This window comes from Triturus cristatus, chromosome 3_1 (genome assembly GCF_964204655.1).
Source record: "Triturus cristatus chromosome 3_1, aTriCri1.1, whole genome shotgun sequence".
Classification (NCBI taxonomy): Eukaryota; Metazoa; Chordata; class Amphibia; order Caudata; family Salamandridae; genus Triturus; species Triturus cristatus.
The window spans coordinates 792385543-792400493 of NC_140583.1; the positions used below are offsets into that span (position 1 = coordinate 792385543).

Here is a 14951-nt window from a genome sequence, read left to right on the forward strand (position 1 = left end):
TGAAGGTAAGAATATTAGTCTTTTTCATATAATATAGTTTATAATCTAATAGCAGGTTGTTGGATTTGTAGGGAAATAGGGTGGGAAGTTAATTAATTTAATTTTATTGTTGTTTTTTTACATGCTGGGGAGGAGTTGGTCAATCCTCAGGGTTAACCGAAACATCAGTCACCTGGGCAGAAAATGACTTATCTGATTTAAGTGAATTAACAAGGAATGAGATAGAGCTGGCACCTAATCAGAAACAGAAAAATAATTTTTTTATTGAGTTCTTACTGATGACCAGCCACGGTCCGTGGAGGGAGTTCCGTGGGGCGGTAAGGCGGGGCGGGGGAGGGGCAGGGTGGGGGGTTCTAAAAACCGGAATATGGATAATTACAGGTAAGTAAACAATTAAATAAATAAAACGAATTTCGTAGAGCGCTTCATCGCATTTTGCGATGCAGCGCGCGCTACGAAATTTGTTTTATTTATTTAATTGTTTACTTACCTGTAATTATCCATATTCCGGTTTTTAGAACCCCCCACCCTGCCCCTCCCCCGCCCCGCCTTACCGCCCCACGGAACTCCCTCCACGGGCCGCGGCTGCTGATGACAAAGGGCAGGACTCAAACACATGATAAGAGGGGACGACCAAGAGGTGAAGGAAGAAAAGGCAGTTGAGGAAGAGCAGAAGATGTGAAAGAAACAAACAATAGGGGCCCAGTGGAAATGATTAAAAGAGGCAGCAAAGGAAAGTAATAATGGAGAACATCAAGACCCTCTCTATAATTAATTTATCTTCTGGAACTCTAAATGAAAAAGAACTACAAGTACTGAATTGAGGGCTATTGTTTTGCCACACAAACACTGGTGATTACAGCCAGACCCGTATAAATCTGTATAAATTTATACACTAACTCAAATTAAAGACGTTTTTTGCTCTAAAAGCGAATGGATATAACAAAGAGGTTTGTGAGATACGCATGGAAGAGGTCCTTTTCACTGAGTTTTTGGTAGAGTATGTGGACACTTTGAAAACTTTAGTATCTTTAACTAATGAGGATGCTATGATTGATCTAGAGAATTGTGACATTGCTTTAGATAAAGGTTCCGCAAGTTGTTTTAAATTGAAGTCCACTTTCACACCAACATTATCCCATGATCATACTGACAGATTCCATGAAGTAGTTATTAGGGCCCTTCAAAAATTTGAAGGAAAAAATTCTCAGGTAAACATAATTTATTGAAAATTTCTCATGATTTATAACTGGCATATGTTGATATGTTCTGTATATTACATTCAAATCCCAGATTCATGTATTATTTCTGCAGTTTTTACATCACTGCCCCCTTCTTACTATGGCTGAGTCCCACAAGATGGGGTCCCCAGGGCATGACATCCTCATTTATGGGGGTTGGCTGCATGCGTGGGGGTTGGCTGCAGGGTCAGGCTGAAGGCTGTGTACAGCGTGGGGTTATTTGCATGCGGGGAGTTGGCTGCAGGCCAGGCTCTGTGGTCAACCCCCCTGAGCGTTAAAAAAACTAAAGTAATTTACTGCAAGCACCAAAGGTTACAGGGACGTTACAACAACGTTATTGTTAGGAAATAGAATTTAAAAAACTTTAGAAATTCACTTAAAAACAAAGGTTACAGGGATGATATAGTTAGGTTCGGAATGTACGGACACAAAACTATAGAAATTTAGCAGTCATAGTTAAAGTTATTTCAAGTAACTATAACTCATGCCTTAAAATAACTATAACTCACACCCTCGCCATGCAAAGCTAATTACCCCACATATTACATCAGTCATAATATCTTCTATGACATCATTAATAATATCACTGCAAAATTTGCAAAAAAATTACTGATTAGAAAACTGTGCATGGCGGGGGCTCGAGTTACAGTTACCTTAGGGTATGAGTTATAGTTACTTGAGATAACTTTATCTATAACTGCTGAATTTCTATGGTTTTGTATCTGTAAATTCTGAACCTAACTATAATTTCCCTGTAACTTTTGTTTATGTATATGTATGTACTGAGACTTTTCTGAGCGCCAACATAATAGTGTAAATATTGCTTCAAAGTGGATGTCACACAATCTATTGGTACCTACGGACTTCAGGTGCCTTACAGGGCTTTGCGTGTTATTTTGATGGGGCATTATGGGACCGGTAGTCCTCGCGTGGTTCAAGATGCAAATTTGAGGTCGGCATTTGAGTTCCAAAGGACACATTATGTGTTTCAGCCTCATAGTTTTTGTTAGTCTAATGCTTTATTGTCACAATAGGCCAAGTGCGTCTCTTTTTGTGAATATTCATCCTGGCACTGAACAGCATTTTTCCCATTCTAGTTACAAGCAAGGGTCACGGGCCGAGCCCGGAGGTGTTTCCATCACAATCAAGGAATTTAAGTATGTCTCCCAGCTGTTATATATATTTTTTAACGCAGCACATTTTAGTTCGATAGCACTACCTGAGGGGGTTTGCGCTAAACATTTGGTTTTAATAATATGGTATAACTGTATGAAATGTTCCAAAATAAGAAGGCAATACATTCCCTGTGTATTAGTCGTTTGTGCACATATTGTTTATATGGTGAAGTGGTTTGATGATGCAATATGCATTTAATGGGTACATATTAATGCATTATGCACTTTAATGTTTTCAGCTGCAGCAATTTCCACCAACCATATCTGATGGATTGTCTGTAAATGTATGTCCTTGCTTTTATACATAGTTTTTAGACATAGTCTGTGACTTCACAATGAGTGATAATGGAATTTTTTCTATGTTTCTGAATTTTTTCTATGTCTATGAGTGGGACATGGTATAAATGTTTGAATCAAAATCGTGCTTACCAGATTGAGAAAGGCTGCTATGTCAGCCGAAACACGTCTCTCCAGTCGCCGGGTAAGAGGAGGCCCTATGAAATAAAGAAGTCTTAACCCAGCAGCCCTCGTGTGCATGCTCTCTTCGGTGTGGAGTAGGGGTTGTTTGGAGATATATATATATATATATATATATATATATATATATATATATATATATATAAAGTCACTATATCTTACTTCTAGACACAAAGATTCCCAATGGACTCAATACCGGGGAAGACCTCTACAATTTTCTATAGGGTCTACTGTATTGTTCATTGTTCCTCGTTCTCTCAGCAATTGTTTTTGCACTAATGAGCCCTTTTGTTAATGAACTGTTGTTGATTGCTGCTATTACCTTTTTTAAATTGGATTTTAAATCTATTTTCTACTAAGGTGAATTTTTATTCTGGTCTTATTATGCCTTTTCTTTATCGTATTTTTTAGCTGGTTTTACCTTTGGTTTTACCGGTTTTAGTTTAGGTGGAGATGAGGTGTGGGGACTAGATGAATATTTATTTGGTAGAGATCAGATTTAATATTTGGTATTGGATTGCTGAATTAATCCGTTTAATAGGATTTGTTGTCAATTTCTTGATCCAGTTGCTCTCTTATGACATTGTGTTTTGTCTAATTGATTGTATTGAAAATAATCCGTTCTTGTTATTAGTGACAAGAAGTTTATTCAATTCTCCACAAACGAAGATTATTGCCAATGCATTGGAATTTATTCCACAGAATTGTTTATATACTGTTTTGCACTTGATATCTTTGCACTTTGCCTTTCTATAGGTGTCCATCTTTAAATATTTATTATATATTCCTTGTAATCGATTATGAATTAATATTCGATTATTTTTTGCATGTTTGCACTATTATCTATTTACAGTGTTTTGTTTTGCTGGCCCATTCTTATTTGACCTGCATTTATGATATTTATAGGCAAATAATGATACTTTCTTGTATATTCACCTTCTATGGGCACTTGCCCATTAATAATTTATTACTTTTTATAAATTATTTCAGAATTAGCGTGATGATCAGATCTATATTTATATATTGATATTCATACGCTGTCATTTAATGTATTCAAATTTTAATGATGTTTAAATTCTGTTTCAATTTATTTGATTGCCTTCTTTGTGATATAAGGATTTCCATTACAGTTTTCAGCTATTTGTGCTAGTATTTTCTCCATTTCTACTACCTAATGGGTGGTACTTTGGTGGCCAACTTCACTGTATTTAAACTCTATGGTCTTTGCTCATGTCATGTGATCAAGACCGGTTTTTCCGGTCGAAACACGTCATGTTGCTGTCATCCAAGGAATAAAAGCACTTTATTTTTCGTCACGGAGTGGTCTGTTCCTGATTTATGCGATCTTCGCATGTTTTCCGGACTGTGGAATTGATATATATATATATATACACACAATCATAGATCTACTGGTTTATGATTTGAAGTTGTTTCGCTACCAAATTGTTATATTCCACAGAATTAAATTATCTTTTTTTTTTGGCTGTCTGGCTGTTTGCTGTATAATTGTCATCACTATTAAGAAGAATAAAGAACTCTTGATTTTTCTCAACACTGGACGGACATCCGTATATTTACTTCTCTTTGGACACTTTTGTAAGGTGGTGCAACCTACAGTTGATACAAGTGTATTTTTGGTTATTCTAACCGCCCCTATTGGAACGGCAGGGGTAGTGGAGTTGCACAAAATGTGAGCATAAGGCTCTGTGTTTGGTTCGAAAAAAACAAAGTTTTTAAGGGAGACTATAGAAGGAGGCAGGTGCGTCACAAAACCATGGGAGTTTTTGTATAGGTTGGCTGTTCCTTTGTTGCTTTAGAGAATTAAATGATGCACCCAATCGAGAATTTTTTTTTTGAGTTTGCTCCTCACTCCAATTCTTATCACACTTTTTCAGCTGATATATATGTATATATATAAGCTGAAAAAAAGGGTAGGTGGCCCGTGCAGGTGAGTACAGGTGAGTGGGCCCCTTCCTTTCCTCCTGTAAAACAAACAGAAAAAACAAAGGATTAAAACGTTGACCATGTCAGTCAAGGACTGAGCTGGACAGTGAACAAAACATTGTGTCACATGTAGTTAACTGTTGTTGTGTGAGGAGGAGTATGAGATGGCAGCCAGAGGAGAAAGGTGTGGCTACCCCCCATAATCTATCAAGGCTGGAATGACTGAAGACAAGTGACAGAATCCAACACGCTACCTACGGGAGACCCCTATTACTCTTTCAGGTGCACTGCTAGCTCCTCATCCTGATTAAGCCCACTCAGACTTTTGGCTTGAAAGTCAATGATGTATTTCGACTCCCTTTGTCTCAGTGTGAGCACCCCGTCTCCTCCCCTGGGGTTGCGGTCTATCTGTTCCAGGATAAAGAAGTTCATGTCGGATGTGTTGGAAAAGTGCTTCTCTCTGAAATGCCGTGCAACAGGGTATTTGGGATCATTATTGGTGATGGCCCTGCTGTGTTCAAGGATGCGTTTCCTAGCCATAAGGGTGGTACTGCCGATGTACCACAGCTTGCACGTGTACTCAATGCCATAAACAACAAAGGAAGACCTACATGTGAGGAATTGGGTTAATCTCCTTGCAGACCCCATTGTAGTTGACCTGCTTGTGAAACCTGCTGTTCCTACATGCCTTGCAATGGCCGCACAGGAAAAACCCACTGAGACTGTGTTCGTGCCATCTCGGGGTAGATGGTTATATCACTCCTCACTAACATATCCCTGACATTCCTCCCTCTTCTGTATGTTACGCTGGGTCTATCAGGAATGGTACTCCTTATGATGTTGTCAGATTGAGAATGGCCCAGTTTTTACATAGAATCTGCTTGATGTCTTTAGAATCAGTGTTATGTTATGTTATGTTAAGCACATTTATAAAGCGCCTGGTTACACTCAGCCAGTGTGTCCCCGCGCTGCGGTGCAAGCTGCCCTGGCAAGCTAATGTTCTAACCCAACCAGACCCAATTATACTGAAGGGAATAAGTAGGTTTTCAAATTTTTCCTAAAGGTGCCCTCAATGGGCTCCAACCGCAAGCTCAGAGGGAGTTTGTTCCAGTGCTGTGCAGCCAGAAGGCGAAAGGACCGCCCACCCATCCTAGCTCTCTTAACAACCGGAACGCATACCAGACCTCTCCCCTCAGATCTGGATAGGATGGAGCAGTCCCCTGGATAATGCGATGGCAGACGCACAGCGCTTTGAACCGAACCCGTTCTCGTATCGGTAACCAGTGGAGAGAAGCGAGTGCCGCCTTCGAGGGGGCTCTCCTAGGGTGCATGAGAACCAGACGAGCTGCTGCATTCTGCACACCCTGGAGTCTCTGCATACATTTCCCCGTTGTACCCAGATACAGAATGTTACCATAATCGAGGCGTGACGTCACCAGGGCATGGACCAAGGTCTTCCTGGCTGCCGTAGGCAGCATATCCAGAGTTTTACGAAGGCCCCTGAGAAGTCCAAAACAGGCACCTGCCACCCGTCTAGTCTGGTACTCGAAGGAGAGTTTTGTGTCCATCCACACCCCCAGGTTTTTTGCCTGGGCACCGGGGTAGGAGCCAAGCTCTGCGGCCACCAAGTCGACGACCACACCGATGGTGCTCTCCCCACCACAAGCACCTCGGTCTTATCGCCATTCAACTTCAGGCAGTTGTTAGCCATACACGATGCTAGCTCTTGCAAACATGCCACAAAGTTGGAGGCTGCCGAGTCCTGTTCCTGTGTCAGGGAGACCACCAGCTGGGTGTCATCAGCATAGGACACAACCCTGATCCCAAAACCATCAGCAATCTCCGCCAATGGAGCCACATACAGATTGAACAAGGCCGGGCTCAGGGTCGAGCCCTGTGGTACCCCCTGCTTCAATTCGATGACCTTGGAATAGTGGATACCCTGCATCACCTGAAAACTGCGCTCCACCAAGAATGATTCCATCCAACTTAATGCCCTGCCAGACACACCTCCTTTACTCAAACAGTACACCAGAGTGTGATGGGCAACCGTGTCAAAGGCCCGCATCCACATATTGCCTGATAGTTTCCGTGGCTAAAAGCAGGGCAGACTCTGTCGAGTGGCATGCCCGGAATCCAGATGGAGTGGGATGTAGAAGGTTAAATTTCCCAATATGCGCCGTGAGTTGCCTGTTTACCACTTTCTCCGCGATCTTTGCGAAGTACTGCAATAAGGAAATTGGGCGCAGGTTATCAAGTCGATCTGGACCTAGGAGTGTTTTTTTGGGTAGAGGAAGGGCCACTGCTTCCTTCCATCTTCCTGGAACTGTACATGTCCTGAATGAAACCTCCACAAGATGTCTAATGTACGGCTCCAATATTTCTATGCTCCCTCTAAGCACTGTAGGGGAGGCCGGGACTCTAGGAGAGCCCGACTTTACACTCAGGCAAACTTTTATTAGCAGTTCTGGGGGGGGTATAAAGCTGTCCAGTCCCTCACTCTCCTGAGCGTGCCCTGCCTCCTCCAAAATATCATGGCCTACTTGGGCAGAGACCGGGAAGGTGGAGTAGATTTTCTCCACCTTATCTGAAAAGAAATCTGGCACGCGGTTACATAGCTCTACCGAGCCTGTTAAAGGTGCTGCCCTTGTAGCTAGGGACGATATCTCCTTATAAACTCTGAATAGTTCCCTTGTCGAATTACCCGCTGACCCAATTCTTTCCAGATAGTATGCTGCCTTAGTCCTTCTAATGAGCCTGTGATACCATTTCAACATAGCTTTATATCCTCTCCTCCCCTGGTCCGAAAAGTCCTTCCGCCATTGCCTTTGCATGCGTTTGCAGTCTGCTTTCGCACATCTCAAAACGGCATTAAACCAAGGGGCAGATTTTTGTGCTCTACCTGGTATTTTCCGTGACGAGGGGGCCGTGCTATCTAGTGCCTCCGCAATCCTCCTATCCAAATTTACACAGGCACTATCAGCATCTGTTCCCTCAGGTAGCCCCCCCTTCAAAAGGGCACTATTAAACTTGCCCGGTGAAAATCCAGCCCACTTCCGGCGTGTTATTTCCCCCTTAAATTCCTCCTGCACCTTAGGCCTTGGCAGCCACATAACAAACGTGACCAAGAAATAATCTGTCCATGCCATTGGCCGAGGTGGGTTGACCACTAAATCATACCAATTTGTAAAAATGGGGTCAAGCAGATGGCCCTGCTGATGAGTAGGGAAATCAGCTATTAACCTACGTTGTAAGGTAGCCAGCTCTTGACGTAATTCACCTTCCACCACATTCTTCACATCCTCAAGATGCAGATTGAGGTCCCCCAATACTAGAAGTTTATCATAGCGCAAAGTTGGTTGGGTGAGATAGTCTATCAAACTCGAAGAAAAGCGGGTGGGGTAGCCGAGAGGTCGGTAGACCAGAAGTCCTTTCACGATATAGTTACTAGCCACTTTGATTGTAAAAAGGCCAGACTCACTATCAGCAATGTTAACAGGGTCGAGGAGGCATTGGATGGCATGTTTAAAAAAAATTGCCACCCCCCCTCCTCTGTCTATTCTAATGATCACATAAACGCTAGGTAATGCCTCAAGGATCTCTGGAGCAGAGTCCTCGTCCAACCAGGTCTCAGTGAGAAACATCACATCTGTCTGACCATACACGAGCAGGTCAAAGATCTCTAGTCTATGTTTCCTGAGTGATCGACAATTCAACAGGCAGCAACTCAGAACAGAGAGTGCCTCCTTCGCCTCCTTCCCCATACTAAACTTAAATGGGCAATGCCTACAGTCCCTTGCCATGCTTCCTCCTTCCATGCTATGTTTGCTTGGCTCCGCCATTTGAGGACATAGGGCATACAGTTCCTGGGAACTATACTGTAGTTCTACACTGGAACATCCAGGGGGGATGGCCCCAGGCGCCGATCGGCCGCGGACGGGTGCGGACGGGCTTGCCGATGGCGCGCCGGCGGTGCCTGGTCCCAACAACTAGACCGCTAACCGGTCTCCCGGAAGTGCCTGGCTCTCACCTACCCCACCCTCCGCGCAACGGTACTGGTTACCGCGTCGGACCGGGCGGGAAAGAAGCAAGACTGAGCCCAGGCTTTCGCGTTTGTCCCCAGGTAAGACACTAAAATTCCCCCAAAATGATGTGCAACAATTAAAAAACACTCCGTAATTGAGTCCACAGTTTAAAATAAACTTTACATCAGCTGGTAGACACCAAGCGGCTACAAGGCACTGCCACTGCCCCACTCACCGCTGCGCGGCCGCAGGACCATGCTCCTTTATCCCTGCCTGGACCCAACAACTAGACCGCTAACCGGTCTCCCGGAAGTGCCTGGCTCTCACCTACCCCGCCCTCCGCGCAACAGTACTGGTTACCGCGTCGGACCGGGTGGGAAAGAAGCAAGACTGAGCCCAGGCTTTCGCGCTTGTCTCCTGGTAAGCCACTAAAATGTCCCCAAAATGATGTGCAACAATTAAAAAACACTCCGTTATTGAGCCCACAGTTTAAAATAAACTTTACATCAGCCGCTAGACACCAAGCGGCTACAAGGCACTGCCACTGCCCACTCTGGTGTTATCATTCTCAGTGTCAGTGGGGGTAAAGGGTTCGTCAGAGATGGTCTGAGCCCTGTCCGCATTGTCGGCCCTTTGTCTGGCTTGTGTGAGTACCCAGCTAGGGTAACCCCTCTCCTTACAGCAGTCAATGATGTTGTTGCTTTCGCGCTGGTACCCTTCCTCAGTGTTGCAGTTCCTTTTTGCCCTCAGCAGATCTCCATAAGGAATGCTTCATTTGAGAGCCTCAGGATGGCTGCTGAGGGCATGAAGAACACTGTTGCCTGCCGTGGATTTCCTGTACAGTGTGGTGTGTACCTGGTTGTCACTAATGGTAAGGCAGACATCGAGGTATTCTGCCTTGTTTCTGCAGAAGCTGCCACTGAGTACAATGTTGCACTCGTTGACATTGAGTTTCTTGATAAACTCGTGCGCCCCTGCCTCCGGCCCTCTCCAAACAAAAACAGGTCGTCAATGTCGCGTAGCCACACTGACACGTGTTCGAGGGCGTCGTGGAGAGCCGGATTGGTGAAGATGCCCTCCTCCCAGCGCCCCATGAAAAGGTTAGCAAAACCGGGAGCAAAGCAAGATCCCATGGCTGTACCAGTCGTTTGTCTGAAAGGATGCCGTTGAACATGAAGATGTTGTTTGTCAGACAATATTCTGTCATGTCCAACAGCATCTGACTATGTTCCCGGTATCTCATTGGTCTGCTAGTAACGTAATGTCTACATGCCTCCAATCCCTGTTGGTGGTCAATTATGGAGTAGAAGCTGTGTACTTCAAGTGTGATGAACCAACAGTCCTCATCCCACTGTAGGTCTTTATTTTGTACAAAAAGTCCTTAGTGTCCCTGAGATAGCTGGGGAGTCTGATGACATGATCCCTCAGAAAATGCTCCACATACTTGGAGACATGTTCAGCTACACTACCCCTAGATGACACAATAGGATGCCCGGGAGGTCTAACGGGGTCCTTATGTACCTTCGGTAGAAGATACAGTACCGGGAGTACTGGGTGATCTCTCTTGAGGTAGCTGTACTCCTCCCATTCCAGCAAACCCTTATCCTTCCATGTGGTGAGATTATCCCAAATGGTCGTAAAGCTTTTGTTGTAGTCATCAAAAGCGATGGGTATGTAAAATTTGATATCGTCCAGCTGTCTAGAGGCTTCAGCCAGATAGAGTTCTCTGTCCAGGATGACAACATTGCCACCCTTGTCTGCAGGGCAAATGACAATGTTGTCATCATCTTTGAGGCTCTTGAGGGGCAACCCTCTGGTTATATGTGAGATTCATCTCTCTTTTGTTATATGATCCCTTGTGCTTGTGCCTAAGGTTGTTAAATGCGTTGCTTACACAGTTGTGGAATGTATCAATGTTATCATGGGGGAGATTAGGCAGGAAAGATGATTTGGGACTGAAACCAGAAGATGCAGAGGCATTGGTTGTTATCTGTAACTCATCAAGTAACTGAGTGGGGTTGATATCCTGTTCTGGGATCAACTCTGTCTCACCCAACTCAATCATAGTAATGAGTGTGTCAATGTCCCCTATGTTAAATTCAGTATTGCCAGTAATGGGGTTAGTGTTAGTGACCTTGCGGGCATAGGGGCCCCTAAGCTTGTGCCACTTTTTAAGCTTAAGCTTCCTAGTATATTTGAACAGGTCAATCCTGGCCTCCACATAGTTAAAGGGGTAAGAAGGGCAGAAAGAAAGTCCCAAACAAAGTGTACATTTTTCTAAGTCACTCAGTGGTCTTTTCGAGAGATTAATAATAGTTTTGTTAACCATTGTCATATCCATTAGTAGACCTTTCTGGCGCGTGTCTTGCTTCCCATGCCGCCTTGTCCTCTGCCTCTTCTCCCAGCATTGTCTGAGTCTTGTTTTCTGGCTCCTAGGTTTCCTCGCCCTCTGCCCTGTCTACGCCCTCTCTGGCCCCTTGTTTTTGGTGTTGGGGTGTCCCGCATGGTTTGTCTGCCTCGTCGCAGGGTCCAATATTCATCTAAAAAAGTAAGTGGACGAATGTTCCTTTCCTCTCCTGGGATGTTTTCCACTGATATGTCCGATTCACTTTCGCTGGCTGTAAAGGCCTCTGTTGTCCCTGCTGCTGTTGTCTTGTAACTGGTGTCTTCCTGTGCGATCTGCTGGTTGTAAAGATGGTCGTACTTGCGGCTGAAGGTCAGGATTCTGCCGCTCTCATAATCACCATTGTCGCGATCAAGTTTCCTCTGCTTGTGGGCTTTAATGTCATCTTCGTGCTTGCGCAGCCTATCTTTCATAGTAGTCAGGTGTTTGTTAAACACATCTGTTCCCATTTGATTGGTAAGGTCATCCATCAATTCTTTGATCTGGTTAAGGGTCAGTTCACGGTCTATCCACGCGTATTTTATTAACATCTCCAACATCCGTTTGGAGCTCTGCGAGGAATTCTCAGACCATTCCTCTAGCATCTTCGGGTTGGGTGTCTCATATGTGGGAGTGGTGAAGATTCTAAGGCCTCGAGGTGCCATCCCTTGATCAACATAGTTCTGCAAGGAGCTTGCCTCCCACCACTTTGAAATTTCTGTCCTTTTGAGTTTTTCAAGCCTCGGTAGTTTGTCTTCAGTGGGTTGGACTGTAGTAGTTATATTGTCACTTTTAGTGGATGGCCCTTGTCTTCTAGTAAACAATACTCTGGCCGCCTGCCTCATCTCTTCCTTCTCCTCCATGCTGCACTACACTTGGTGAAAAAATAGTCAGAGAACGGTGCCTTTAAATCCCCCTGTAATACCATGTTCCCTCTGCCATACGACCTGGGGTGCCCAATAGTAGTCCGATTCGCACCCTCGGGAGGTACACGACTCGTAGCATGAATTGTATAGGTAAAAATTGTATAGGGATCTTGCTTTGCTCCCAGTTTTGCTAACCTTTGGGGCGCTGGGAGGATTGCATCTTCACCAATCCGGCTCTCCACGACGACCTCGAACACGTGTCAGTGTGGCTATGCTACATTGACGATCTGTTTATCGTTTGGAGAGGGCCGGAGGCAGGGGCGCACGAGTTTATCAAGAAACTCAATGTCAATGAGTGCAACATTGTTCTCAGTGGCAGCGTCTGCCGAAACAAGGAAGAATACCTCAATGTCTGCCTTACCATTTGTGACAACCAGGTACACACCACACTGTACAGGAAATCCACGGCAGGCAATAGTGTTCTTCATGCCCTCAGCAGCCATCCTGAGGCTCTCAAATGGAGCATTCCTTATGGAGATCTGCTGAGGGCAAAAAGGAACTGCAACACTGAGGAAGGGTACCAGCACGAAAGCAACAACATCATTGACCGCTTTAAGGAGAAGGGTTACCCTAGCTGGGTACTCACACAAGCCAGACAAAGGGCCAACAATGCGGGCAGGGCTCAGACCCTCTCTGACAAACTCATTACCCCCACTGACACGGAGGAGGATAACACCAGAGTGATCATGACATACAGCACTGATTCTAAAGACATCAAGCAGACTCTATGTAAAAACTGGGCCATTCTCAAATCTGACAACATCATAGGGAGTACCATTCCTGACAGACCCAGGGTAACATACGGAAGTGGGAGGAATGTCAGGGATATGTTAGTAAGGAGTGATATAACCATCTACCCCAGACGGCACGAACACGGTCTCAGTGGGTTTTTCCCGTGCGGCCATTGCAAGGCATGTAGGAACAGCAGGTTTCGCAAGCAGGTCAACTACAATGGGGTCTGCAAGGAGATTAACCCAATTCCTCACATGTAGTTCTTCCGTTGTTGTTTATGGCATTGAGTGCACGTGCAAGCTGTGGTACATCGGCAGGACCACCCTTATGGCTAGGAAACGCATCCTTGAACACAGCAGGGCCATCACCAATAATGATCCCAAATACCCTGTTGCCCGGCATTTCAGAGAGAAGCAATTCTCCAACACATCCGACAAGAACTTCTTTATCCTAGAACAGATAGACCGCAACCCCAGGGGAGGAGACAGGGTGCTCATACTGAGACAAAGGGAGTCGAAATACATAATTGACTTTCAAGCCAAAAGTCTGAGTGGGCTTAATCAGGATGAGGAGCTAGCAGTGCACCTGAAAGAGAAATAGGGGTCTCCCGTAGGTAGCGTGTTGGATTCTGTCACCTATCTTCAGTCATTCCAGCCTTGATAGATTATGGGGGGTAGCCACACCTATCTCTTCTGGCTGCCATCTCATACTCCTCCTCATACAACAACAGTTAACTACATGTGACACAATGTTTTGTTCACTGTCCAGCTCAGTCCTTGACTGACATGGTCAGCATTTTAATCCTTTGTTTTCTCTGTTTGTTCTACAGGAGGAAAGGAAAGGGTCCACTCACCTGTACTTACCTGCAGGGCCTCCTACCCTTTTTTCCCCGAGAGCACATTTTTCACTGTGATTTTACTGGCATATTCTTAGAGACTTGTGGATAATGTGGTACCTGCCCAGGCTGACGCTGTGATGACACTTGAGACAAGAGATTCATTGTGGTGCATACAGCAGTTAGAGTGACTTTATGCATTAGCCGTGATGAACTTCACATGAGAATGATACCCATGCATGAGTATTTCTGTCCATTGAGCACTTGCCGTTGATTACTTTGTGAGCTCACATTAGGTGGACGGAGACTCCCCTTGGCGTTGATCGGGTCTGCTCTCTGTCTGTTGTCTGCCCGACTTTGCCATCTCGTGGTTTCAGGAGCCAGCTGTCTACTGGTATGCTCATTCCTATTTTAATTTTCCTTTCTCTTGCTGTGTCGATGATTGTGTTTTCCTAGGGCACTTGCCCATGATGGACACAGTAAGTGTTTCACACAATCGGTTACCTTGCCCGTTTTCTCCTCGTGAATGTTCACGCTTGGGGAGAACAATAAAGCTGGCATGTTTTGACGTCGCCCATTCACACCATGCCTGGGGAGTTATGGGCCGATTTACATTTATTTTCATTTCATTTGAGCTTGACCATGATGCTGACGCAATAGGCACTGTGGCACTATACAGGAGCCTATGACAATGTACACATACATTATCGATTGTGACTGTGCCATTGCATTTATGTATTATATGTGTTACACACGCGTCATGGGCCACCGCACTAGGGCGTTGTTTATTCTGTTTTATTACTCAGCAGTCTGCAAATATGTATTCTTACAAGAGAGTAGTTACTTATGATTTGTACAGATTGCTGCAGCGTATTCCACATCTTTCATAGTATCCACCACTCCAACATGTCTGCCGTTATTATGATTTTCATGTCCCTTGTTTGTGTTCACCATTATTATTTATTTCACTGGTTTGTGCCTTGCACGTTTCACGTGAACAAGGTTTTGTCATAAATCAAAACGCGTTGTGAATAAACACTTGGTGTTAAACCCACGAGAACGGATCCCTTCTTTCCTGAGAGCGCGCTGATTCTTGGTTGTTTGTGATATATATATATATATATATATATATATAGACATACATATGTATGTATATCTATCACTCTATCTATCTATCTCTAATCTATGATTTATTTAACATTATATTATGTTT

At 44.5% G+C, this 14951-nt stretch overlaps 1 protein-coding gene across 5 annotated transcripts in view; it reads right to left on the reverse strand.

Moving 5' to 3' along the window:
- The window catches only part of MLPH (melanophilin), a 445337-nt gene that overhangs the window by 192580 nt on the left and 237806 nt on the right, over window positions 1-14951 (reverse strand). The gene's annotated exons all lie outside the window — the stretch shown is intronic.